The following is a 13,512-nucleotide window of genomic DNA, read 5'->3' as shown; positions in this document are numbered from 1 at the left end:
ATGCTGGTATTTTTTACATAAAACGGTACTGGTCTTTATGCTTAACACCATAACATACCGATATATGATACAATGCATTACAAGGACAAGGGAACAGTGTGACATTTTGACATGGGTTATGACACAATCGTAATAAATTAAAGCGCTAACGTTATGAATCCGCGATCAGAAAAGATTCTTTCTGTTAACTTAAAAAAGACTCTATGTATTGGATCTCCAGAGGGAGGAAAATATTAAAACTTAATAATAGTTTACTAAAGAAGGCCTATGGCCGAAATATTTAATAAAAGAGTAAATGTATGAAGTTTAAAAAAAAAGAACTTTTTTTCGTCTAAACGTTGTATCTGATATATGTTTATTCGTGTAACAAACGGAACTTCCTACAAAATTATTGCATGTCTATTAATAAATCACCAGATGTGTACATTTCAAGTACTCACTGGTTTTTCTTTTTTCTGATATTTATCGTTTGGACTGACATGTATTAAGCACATTATTATTTTAAATTTATCTTTATGTTGATCCTCCTGTTAATGTTGGTGGTACTTAAACTACGTATGTATGTGGTATTTTAAGATATAGTTTAAAAATCTCCACGCAGCGTTGTCGTATCAATGTATTTCTTTTATATTTGGAAAATAGTGTATTAGTTAAGGTTCATAACAAACACTAAATTACCCAAATTAAAAAAGTGAAATATCACAATTGTAAAATAAGTGTTCCACGTGGCTATGCTCTCATCACGTGAATCGTTATGAAGGCAGGGTTTCGATCCATTATTATTATTATTATTATTATAAGTTCGGCTGTTTTCAGACAAAAACCCGAGGTATTGTCATAGCCAGCTCGTCATGTCGTCCGCCGTCCGCCGGCGTCGTGCTAAAACTTTTACATTTTGTTCTAAAATCAAAGTGCTTCCACCTACAACTTTGAAACTTCATATGTAGATGCACCTTCTACACGCCACACCCATTTTTGGGTCACTAGGTCAAAGGTCAAGGTCACTGTGACTTCTAAAAACAATATTCTGACAAGCTTTCATTTATTCAAAAATGCACCCGCAGCCGAGCGTTTGAACCCGTTATGCGGTGCTCTTGTTATTATTATTATTATTATTATTATTATTTTTATTATTATTATTATTATTATAATAAGTATTATTATTATTATTATTATTATTATTATTATTATTATTATTATTATTATTATTATTATTTTTAAATGTTTGTGCAATAAACAAAGATTATAATTGCATATGAACACGTTTGTAGTAAATGCAACCAGTACAGTAGCCAGTAGCCCGTCTATTGAGCCGGTAAAATAGGGATCAACACAGCAGAATGCTCATACAAAGTGTAGACTATCGCTTTTGCTATTGTTGCTGTTTTGTTTGTTTTTTGTTTGTTTGTTTTTCTTTTGTGAGGTTGTTGTTGTTGTTTTTTGTGGGTGTGTGTGTGGGGGGGGGGGGGTTAACTAGACTCGGTTGATTAACTAAAGCATTTAATTTTAAACGTTCAATTAAAATGCTGTTGGTTCAACGTTCTTGAAATATTTTGAAATCTGAATGTATGTACCGTCCATTGAAGTAACGAGATCATGAGCAATTTTGAGTACAACAAGCGTGCAAATACAATTTTCAAAGTTGTTTTCCCTTTATAATTTAGCAACTATTTATTTATTGAATATTTGAAACATATTTCAAACTCAACTTCTCAAACTTCTATTGATATTAAGAAGTTTTGCATTCCTAAAAGACTTGTTACGTTTTTATATCTTCATTATGAAAATATGTCAGAAAGTATATATGTCTCTAACGCAATAAATAAGAGCGATACTTGAACGAATGCGTATTTATGACGTAAAATACGTTTTGTTATTCTGGATAGGAACACATTGACGTCAAATTAACGTCACTGCCGGGCCGTCACTGGCTGTTCGGCTAAATAAAAATATCTGCCCCAGGCTGATTTTGTCTGTATGAGATAACAATCCATTGGCACGACGTCAAATGAACGAAATAGAGTTTTAATTCAGTCGTTCAAAGTAAAAAAAATAAGGCTTAATTATAAAACATAAAGTTTACCAATCAATCAGGATGTTTCATGTAATTTTGTTTGGACGCTTAAACATAATAGCGACAGAAAATATCAATTAATATTATACCAATAATGTAATGATAAATCTAGCTTTATAAAATTATGAAAATATACAAGAGATGACATTCACAATTTACGATGCATATATAGTTAATTCAGACGATATGTGCCTTTTAGATTTACATGTTTTCATATTAAGTAATTTCCTTGGCTATCTGTGTGCGAAAATTGTAAAAGTTATTTTTTCCAAAACATATCAGTGGACTTTTCACATGAATTGCATTTTTCTCCCAAAATGGCCAGGAAAAGGCCTAATGTATCAAAATTGTGTCAATATTTGTTGATAAAAACATTCCAATTTGGTTCATTTTATCGATAAAAAATGCTCAAATTTGCCATTTAATCGATTAAAAAAAAATCAATTAGACTCAAAATGGCTAAGAAAACTGAGACTGTGCATGAAGGCTGAACTGTCTGAAACTAATGTTGAACAAATTATAGATATAAATTTCAGAAAAAGGACAGAGACATTCTGCTGTGAATATTATATTCTTACACAAATGTGTATTCATATAATAAATATCATTACATATAAAAGTGTGAATTTTTAATTTTCCCCTTTTCCTAAAAAACGACGCATTTTTTCCCCTTTGGACGGGCCCCGCCACCATTCCCCTACAAGTGAAAAAAACACTGAAAGGAAGTATCTCCTAAACAAAAGTTCAGTCTAGGCGGATATCCTTAGACTTTGGTTAAGTCTATGTTGTTTTGTATACCATCTTCATAAAGTTTTTTGTGCTAACTTTAAGGCATTGTGTTTTTTACGTGATTAGATTTCCAGTAAGTCAGATTTACTTATACACAAATTATAACTGATAACGCTATTTATTCAAGAAATTTCAATGGATTTATTTCACATTACGCACTTGGCTTAAGCTGTATAAAATGTGCAGTCAAAGTTGGGTACTGAAGTTTTGTTTTTCAGTTACAGTTACACTCTGAGATAAAAACTGTACAGTCAAAACCTTATAGCAGGTATTTTTTACCAAAACAAACACTGGTTAGTCACACAAGTTATAAGACACTTCATTCTCAAAAAAAAAAATATTAAAAAATTGTGTTTTTTTTATTGTTTTTTTTTATAATTTTGGTTTTGGATCGGGTCAGTTTGCTTTGGGAGTGCCTCCGTTTTCCGGAGGCGCAGACAGTGCTGAAAAATCCCTGAGCGTTGTCCCAGATCAGCCTATTCAGTCCATACATGCTAGCCTGTGCAATCCACACACGCTAGCCTATGCAGTCCACACATGCTTTTCCTGGACAACACTTTTCGCTTTAATAGAATTTTTTGTTTAAATGAAATCGCTTCTTGATGGAAATCCAGTTTAAGCGGGAAGTGTCGTAACTTATAAAAGTATGCAACACATCTGACAAATAATATTATGTAAGAGTTTTATGGTAATTCCGTTACAAAAACTGAGTATTTATTTTGAAAGCATACTGTACTTTTCCATGTATTAAGCACAACCATCTGGCAAGCGCACCGGATTTTAAATGCCAAAATGGTCGAAAAATTAAGCTGCCATCCATTATTGATATTTACATACCGGTAAGCAAAATTATTTTTTGCAAATTAGCAGACAAAAAAGCGATGTTTTCATGTAAAATAATACCAACTTAAAATTGAAATTCATGGGTATGCAAAATACATGGTAATGAAGGTTTAATTCCGCGAATACTTACTGTGCGATCTTCTAAATACATGGTCTTTGATAAGAAGTCTATTCCTATTGTGGCCTGAAAAACGAAAAAAATATAATTATTTGTTTGTGATCTTATAACATTTTATTACTCTTGGCTCATAGCAACCTTGTTCACATGCAAATTAAAATTTACAGCACCGTTGGTACATGTAACACTTACCTTTTAGAACAAAATATCTACACCAAAACAATAGCACATACATGTATATTATTATTATTAAAACCCATTTATGCCTAGAGTCTAGAAAAAGGGCCTTGGCAAACAGCGTAGACCCAGATGAGACGCCACATGATGCGGCGTCTCATCAGGGTCTGCGCTGTTTGCTTGAAAGAATTTATGTAAGAAATATACTAAATATAGAAATAAATATACTAGACATCCCTAATTTTGGAAATAAATTGATTCAATTTAGAAGGATGGGAGAGTCCACTAGGCATAAATCGGATGATGTGCTTAATATATTATTGCCAAACCTTCTTTTCAATGAAAAACAAATACTTCAAATATTTGTTTCTTTGGCAACATATCCTTTTTGGACCGATCACATGACATAATGTTGGTAAAAGACATTCTAAATTTGAATTGACAAACAAAAAAAAAATAAACTACTTTTACGTATGTATAAACATATTTTGATAACAATGTCGTAGTTTTTTTTGCTGGATGCATTTACAGATACCTTCAAAAGAACAAAAGAAGAAAACATTAAATAAAATCAAGTCCAAAGAACACTATTTATTGCTCAAGAATGATTTGTAAATTGCACTTTAATAAATGTCTACATATTTTAAGATTAAACAGAATTTTCCAAAGCCCATAATTTTGGGGGCCAACATGTGAGGTTTATTAAATAGAGACGCCATATTGGAGTACATAACTTTCCAATGACATTGAAATTGTGTCATAACATAATAAAACTTGAGCTATCACTGACAGTGAATGCCCTGCACATGCTGCTTTGGCAAAGACATACATGTACTATATGAGCCTAATTCTGGCAAAACTGGGCTTAATGCATGTGTGTTAGAAGTCGTCCAAGCTTAATGCATGTGTGTTAGAAGTCGCCCAAGCTTAATGCATGTGTGTTAGGAGTCGCCCAAGATAAGCCTAATTAAGTCCTTCATTTGACTTAAAAATATAACCTTAACCTTAAGTTACCGCACAATCGCAATTTTGACAATTAAGCTCTGTATTGTAACCTTTGACATTAAAAGTTATGATTTCATGGATGTGAACATTTATGCCATGTTATTTCAAAATGCTCAATGCATGTGGAAGCTAAGGGCCACACAAGTCTCAGGATAAAAAAACACACTAATACACAGAAATATGACAAGGAAACTAACTCTATGATATATGTTAACTTATTTCAATAACTCTTTCAGTGCGGGAACCAAATTTTGAAGGCCTGTGCAAACAGTTTGGATCCAGATGAGACGCCACAGAACGTGGCGTCTCATCAGGATCCAAACTGTTTGCTATTCTGATAGTATTCTTTGAAAAATCGAACAAAATGCTAATTTTAGAAATTTAGCAGACAACATTTTAGCAGACGACAAATTTCCCAGCATTCAAAGGGTTAAAATTAACTTTTTTTGGATAGTCTTGCTCTCAAATTTATACTTAGTCAAATTTGCAGAGCATTGAACAAATATGCAGATAGAAAATGACACTGGACTTCTTTACCCCTGATAATTTCATTTGACCCATGACAATTTCTAGAACGGGGTCATTTTGACTCCTGATTGTCTAAATATATCAAAATACCTGTGATTTCACCATAGGAAAGAGGCGTTATGTATGCTATGATGAATTGAAAACTTATGCCTAATCCTATATGTATGTAAACTTAATTAATCAAATACCTGGTAAGTGTTGTCAAAGCTGTCATACATAAATCTTGTGATCAAGGATGTCTTCCCAACTGCAAAAAGTAAAAACAAATCAATAAAATCTTCCTATAATAACGAGTTATGGAGGTTTCGGTAAATAACAAGTTCGGTAAATTGGATTTATATAGTAAATGCTGCGGAGGTTTTGGTAAAAAATAGGGATTATCGCACCTTTAGTCGATATGCGTGTACACTAATTGAATTGTATGGCACTAATTAAATTATCTGATTAAAATGTACGGAGTTGATGTTATCAATTTAGAGATGTTTGCAAAGTGTTAATATTAAATACTCAGGCTTGCAACCTATTAATATTATAATCAAGGGAGGTTACATATAATTTATATATTACAAGTTTATCTTTAGGTCCTGATTTTTTGTTTTTAATATATGTTTTTATACAATTAGTTGGAAAAACCTTAAATAAAGTGTATCAGATAAAAATGATAATAATTTTATCAAATATATTTGTTTCTTAAAATTTTCGCTTCTTTTTTCCTACAAGCAAGTCAGCACACAAGGTAGTTGTGAAGACCTGTAAATAAACTCTGACATTCACACACACTTTTTAATACAAAAGTTTACATTGATATACCTTAATAATTTGTTAAATATTGAGAGTGGGATATGTTATCAAGTTGATTTTTCTAAAAAAAATCTAAATATGTATGTTTAGATCATGAACATGCTTTAACAGACATGTGGCAACTCTGAAAGATGCTAATGTGTCTTATTTATATTGTACTGTGTCATAAATGTATCTTATTTATATGTGACTACGCGCTTATTTTTTTTAAAATAAAATGAAAGATTAAAATATGTCCTATATATATTGTATCCATGTTTTAAATGTGTCTTATTTATAAATTATGGTATATAAAACGGATTACAAAGTTAATCAGTTAGTATTTTTTATTCAACGGATTTGTTCAGGCAAAAAATGAAATCAGTTACTTTGGCCGTAAATCCCATTGTTCAAATACAGAAGCCAGGTGCCTGTGTATTGAGCTGATAAGATAGGGATAACCACACTGTCAGCAGGTTGCTAATACACAGTGTATTCATTCGGGTCTGCTAGCGTTATGTTAGATGTCATTTTTTTCAGTTTTTAATTATGTGTAATTTAGTTTGCATCTCTTCGCTTAACTCAACGTTCAATGGCACGCGCATTTTACAAAATTATAAAACATAACGCGTATCATTATATTTCTTTTTATAAATTACGTACACGTATTATATGTTATATATTGTTTTTTTCTTGTTTGTTTCTCAACCAGAAAGAAATAACAAGGGACAAAATTGTCACAAAACCAGGTTTTCATTGTGACAAAAAATCTCATAAAGGGAGAAAACTCAAACTGAACTTTTGAAATGAACAAACAAAATTAACCCCCTTTGTAAGTTTATTTTTAAATCTATTTTTAGTCGTGGCGACCTTGACATTGGAGATATTGACGTGATTCTTTCGTGCGACACACCGTCTCATGATGGTGAACAAATGTGCCAAATGATTTTAAAATCTCACAATGAATGACATAGTTATGGCCAGGACAAGCTCATTTATGGCCATTTTTGACCTTTGAACTCAAAGGGTGACCTTGACCTTGGAGATATCGACGTAATTATTTTGCGCGACACACCGTCCAATGATGGTAAACAAATGTGCCAAATGATTTTAAAATCTGACAATAAACGACATAGTTATGGCCCGGACAAGCTTGTTCCGCCCGCCAGCCAGCCCGCCAGCCAGCCCGCCCGCATTCGCCAATCTAATAACCAGTTTTTTCCTTCGGAAAACCTGGTTAATAAAACATTGTTATATATAAAGCTCACTCGGAATTTGAAGCAATCCACAATTTTTGTAGTATTCTGCGCTCGGCCGCTGATGGTGTATTGTAATATTAGTGTTTTATCCAGGCATATTATATGTAATATGAAATTCAACATTTGGCTCCTACAAGAGGTGGCCTCCACGTGGCAAGAGCTGGGCAACATATTTATCATGTTGGCAAACTACCTCATGTATATATTGAGAAATTGAGTGCTTTTCGGTGGTCTAAATTACTATTGTGCTTTATATTTAAACTGAAACAAGGGCTGTTTGTAAAACATGCATGCCCCCCATATGGGCTGTCCGTTGTAGTGGCAGCCATTGTGTGAATACGATTTTTGTCACTGTGACCTTGACCTTTGACCTAGTGACCTAAAAATCAATAGGAGTCATGATCAATGTATGAAGTGTCATGATCCTAGGCAAAAGCGTTCTTGAGTTCTCATCCGAAAATCATTTTACTATTTTGGGTCACCGTGACCTCGACCTTGTGACCTCAAAATCAATAGGGGTCATCTGCAAGTCATGATCAATCTACCTATGAAGTTTCATGATCCTAGGCGTATGCGTTCTTGAGTTATCATCAGAAAACCATTTTACTATTTCGGGTCACCGTGACCTTGACCTGAGACCTAGTGACCTCAAAATCAATAGGGGTCATCTGCGAGTCATGATCAATCTACCCATGAAGTTTCATGATCCTATGCGTATGCGTTCTTGAGATATCATCCGGAAACCATTTTACTATTTCGGGTCACTGTGACCTTGACCTTTGACCTAGTGACCTCAAAATCAATTGGGGTCATCTGCAAGTCATGATCAATCAACCCATGAAGTTTCATGATCCCAGGCGTATGCGTTCTTGAGTTATCATTCAAAAACCTTTTTACTATTTCTGGTCACCGTGACCTTGACCTTTGACCTAGTGACCTCAAAATCAATAGGGGTCATCTGCGGGTCATGATCAATGAACCTATGAAGTTTCATGATCCTAGGCCCAAGTGTTCTTGAGTTATCGTCTGACAACCACCTGGTGGACGGACCGACCGACAGACCAACATGAGCAAAGCAATATACCCCCTTTTCTTCGAAGGGGGGCATAATAAATATCAAAAGAACTATTTCATATTTGTTTATGGTTTTTGTTTGTTATGTTTTTTTCAATAAATCATGTCTACAATATTTGACAAGAACCCTTTTAAATAGCATTAAACTTAATTGAAGATCTTACATTGATTCCGTCTTAAATCATTATTTATTATTACTATTATGTTATTTACATAAAAGCACCAATTATTAAAAAAAAAAGTATTGAGTTATTTAAATCGTAAATTTACTTTCAAAAGAGTTACATTTTAAATTCAATCTACATTTTTTGGTTTGGTACCTACAATTTCCTAAAAGAATTCGTTTTAAAAAGTTCGGAGGTAGCTCATTCATGCCCCTTAATTCTTTACCGTAGGCATAGCATTAATTACTCAACTCAAAATTAATCCACAGTTTGAAAATATATGCCCCTGATGTTATAGTAAGCCAATAATAGTTGTCATTAACACCTCATTGTAGGTATACCACCTCTATAAAAAACCAATTTACCGAAACCTCCAAGGCATTTACTATATAAATCCAATTTACCGAACTTGTTATATACCGAAACCTCCAGCACCCATATCAACAACAATAACAGGTTTAAAACAAAAAAACAATAACAATCTTTAAACACAATATAGTCTTATAGAGAGACAGGACTAATTTATTTGGTCTGGTTACTGAGTTTGTCTTTGTGGCTGTCAGTGAGTACTCTGACACATAAATGTTGTCCTATATGAAGCAACTTACGTTTTGATCAAGAAACATAGATAGCTCAATAACTTTTTGTACCACAAAACACAACTTAATTTATCCTTGTGACTAATTATTAGCTAACGAAACTTCAGCGTACAGTTTATATAGTATTGATATACCTGTACGCTGAAGCCAACCCCGTATCGAAAGTCAACCAGAGTCGTAACATATTTATGTCACGCTATAAATCAAAGAAAGCTCATTTTCTTGAATAAACTTCTACGTATATTGGTGAATGAATATAAATTACTGCATCGGGGAATATTTTAAGGTTCAAATGTTTCAAATGCATCTTACAATAGATGAAAATAACTCTCATCAGTCTGAAATTCACAATTTTGACGCCATTGTCGCTTTGTCATGTGACGAGTTTTCATTTGGATACTTTCGGATCGACATTGAAATTTTTTGCTGAAATTTTAAACATTACTTTCATTTTATGAAATCTATTATTTGTGATTAACAACTTACGTCTGGTGGATTATAAGACTGATTTCAGTGTGAATCAGGTAGTTTTAAATAATATTTACCTTGAGTTTCAATTTACACTACAATTTGTTTACAAAACATGCCAGAATAATCTAAAATACCGGGAAATGTCATTCTGAATTTGAAAACAATTGAGCACATGGTATGTTACTAAAAATAGAAATAACGTCATATGACCGTGAAATCTCGGGAGATTCGCATTTCAAGAAAGTCTTTGTGAAAGAATATATCAGTTAAATGTGAAAAATGTCAATCTTTCCGATCAAGTGGTTGATTTGGGCCAATAACTGCATTTAAATGCTGTTTTGGACCGGTCTTTGTTAACTGTCAACTTTTCGGGAATTTCTGGTTGACTTTCCTAATGGTTGGTCCATAACTATAAAGTCGCGCCTGTCAAAAATCATAAAAAGCGACATTTTAAGTTATGGTGTTAAAACTAGTGACTTATCAGCTGTATTTTCACGGGGTGAAAATTAGGGTCAGTTGGAAAACAAGAAACATAACAAAAATTCAAAGACCATCTTTGTGAAAAATTGAGAAAATATTTAAAGGACAAGTTTCTTATATCCTTTCTGAAATTATTTATAGAACAATATATGCAGACATATAAGAAGAGTTGAACCATAAGAAACATTATACATGATATAGACTACTGTGGGGTGCTAAATCTAGACAGTAATTTATGAAAATATAGCAGATTTACAAACAGTTTTTTGTTATCATGTCCAAGAATAGTCAATATAAATTGCCGCCATAGAGTCTTTTGATGATGTTTGCTTTGGCAGACTCTTTGCGTCAATAGTCCACTCTATCTTTTTAATAGCGAGAGTTCCGACACGAATTTCGGTCGCATCACTCCTGAATTTAAATACACACATATTTTTGACTATTATGAAAGAACGTTGCCTAGATAGTATATATTGAGCAAAATATATCGAAATTTACCTGTTAATAAACTATATTTCGAGTTTGTTTCATCCAATATGAATCTTTGTATAGTATTAGTAAAGGTTATGTTATCTCCCTTGGTGGAGGTTAAATTCAACTATGTTTGTAACTGAGTTCGAACAAAAAAAGTGTGCAATATGCACAAAACAGTAAGAAATGAAATTGGAAATAATAATCATAAGAAGAAAAAGAAGCAAAAGAATAATTATAACTACTATAACTCAAAATATTAGAATCAACAGTAACGAAATACCCCAAAAGTAATAGGTACGAAATAGCTATGGTACGAAATAGTGCTGCAACAATATGCCAAAAAGGGTATTGCGATATTTTGTCAGTTCAAAAACCCATATTGCAATATATCGCAATATATTGCTTACTTGTACCAGAATTATAACTCGCCAATTACCCGATAACCCCGTATATTCCAGTTTTAAAGCAAATTCTGGTAAATGTTTACTTTAAAAATGCTCAAGAATAACACAAAACACAAACATTCACCAATTTTCTTAAATATCAAATACATTTTGGCATTTGTTACTATTTAAAGATGTGATGAAATTACTTCCAATCGGGCGTTTTTTTCCCACTGAACACGCGTAAATCGCCTGACGTGATGTTCCCGTTTTATGCAACACAAATACACCCACACTTTGCACGCGACGTATTACATGTCTGTATAATTTTCGCGTACTTTTTATTGAGAAAAAGAATAAAGCACTTTTTTTATTGTCGCGTTAGCATTACATTTCGGAAGCTTGCTTCCGAAATTTGGATTACAAATTTAATAATGCTCATTTCAGAATCGAACAAAACATTTAGTTGTGCGTAATTAATTCAACGATAATTCGTTTAAAAGCATAGAATGAATGCTCCGATGTAACAACGCAACTCTGTTTAATAGACTTTTTAGAATGCCATTTTTACGTAACAATTTATTTTTACAAAATATGGCTTTGTTTTGTTTACCTTGATATCATTATTTTGGATGGCTTTTCTGAAGAAAATCATAGATGCATGTTAGTAAAATTTTCGTAGAACAACAACAACAATGCCAAAATGGTTGCCTTTGAGAAAAATGATTGTTCAATGTCTATGATTTCGAATGAAATACAGGTAATTTTTGTGATCTTAGTTCATATTTGTCAAACAACGGGTAGATGTTAGATATATACACTTGTAAATACTGTAATTCCCATAATAGTATTGTATTTATTTTTCGTTATGGTTTTTACAGATCGGAGTTTCAGCGTTCAGATTTATTCTGAACGCGAATTATTTCAGCTAGTCCAAGAATACACATTTAACGAAAGATTGGAACATCAAAAAGTCTTCTTTAAAATCTGTACACATAAAAGAGGTATATTCATTAAGAAGACTGGAATGACGGATACACATGCAACCTGTCAAAGATTCATGAATCATTGAATGCATGATCTATTTTACATGATTATTAACAATAAGATTAATTTTCTAAATGTATAACATTGTCTTGATTTTAAATGTATTTTACACAAACTACTTATCAGAATATTTTCATAAAATCTCATTATCTTCCTTAACCTTCTAACTATCAAAGCAAAAAAGTAATTCTTAAACGCTTGTCACCTGGTAAAAACTCAGCGAGACTCAGAGAATCATTACAAATGTATATAATGGGCAACTCACCACTTTGTTCTCCAAGGAAAACAAGCTTGAACTTTCTCAGTGGATTTCCGAATTCACCACTTGATCCCATGTTTAGTATTAAACAACTAAAACTGATTTGTATTTACGTTTCTGATCTGTCAACTTTAGACGGAAGTGTAGCCACGTTATTTGAAACACGCATGCGTAATGCATGAATCAACTAAGTATCCAAAAGAGAAAAATCTGCGGAAAAGGTAGACAGGTCAGAGTTAACAACTTTAAGTAAATGACGATTTTTAGATGGGCGCTTTAGCGCCCGTCTAAAGTGCTTAGTGTGAAATTCAGGTCGATACGACTAGGTATGATTAACCCAATACCCGCTTGCGTATCCGCGCAAGAAAGAGTTGTATAATTTATGCAAGAGGTTTGAGTTCTCCAATTATGTGTATTCACAAATGGCAACATTATATTAATATCGTGTTACATTCAATATTTTCGAACGGTGTTTTATAGAAAAGAATCAATGAACAATGATCGTATTGTACGTGTCGCGGAGGAGATTGTTTATGAATGATTAAAATAGTCCACTTTCTGCTGCGTGTGCGTGACGTAGTATTTTCGCTCAGCTCATTCATAAATCTGAGGCTGGCGATAAACAAAGGGGAGTCCGTGTGAGAATAACGCAGTAGTATAAGGTTACGATTGTTTATATTCACAGGTCTCAATTAATAATACGTTGACCACGAGTTCAACAATTATTACAGGGATACGATAGACAACATAAAAAAATGTTTCATTATCGCTGAAACTGTTAAAAAAAACATTTAAATATAACAATAATATTCTCTAAAAAATGTAGTCTTGCTGTTTTGAAATAAGGTTTGGAATTTTGTTTTCTAAATAACTTAATTCAAAACAAAAGTTTAATTATAGTGTTTTTTACTTGTTAGTCGCATATTTACCGCATTATAATGTGTGTTATAATAGGCAAACCATACATTAGTAAAATTCAATCTGCCTT

General features: G+C 32.8%; 1 protein-coding gene and 1 long non-coding RNA gene across 2 annotated transcripts in view; one reads left to right on the top strand and one right to left on the bottom strand.

Annotated features, from left to right (window-relative positions):
• The window catches only part of LOC127848818 (uncharacterized), a 267,995-nt gene extending 255,319 nt beyond the window's left edge, over nt 1-12,676 (bottom strand). The window contains exon 1 of the long non-coding RNA XR_008034784.1: nt 12,531-12,676. This is a non-coding gene — a long non-coding RNA (uncharacterized LOC127848818). The remainder of the gene's footprint in view (nt 1-12,530) is intronic.
• Nucleotides 1-13,512, top strand: part of LOC127848811 (A disintegrin and metalloproteinase with thrombospondin motifs adt-1-like) — a 410,245-nt gene that overhangs the window by 272,622 nt on the left and 124,111 nt on the right. The window lies entirely within an intron of this gene.

This window comes from Dreissena polymorpha, chromosome 10, assembly GCF_020536995.1.
Source record: "Dreissena polymorpha isolate Duluth1 chromosome 10, UMN_Dpol_1.0, whole genome shotgun sequence".
NCBI lineage: Eukaryota > Metazoa > Mollusca > Bivalvia > Myida > Dreissenidae > Dreissena > Dreissena polymorpha.
This window is presented reverse-complemented; position numbering and strand designations above follow the sequence as displayed.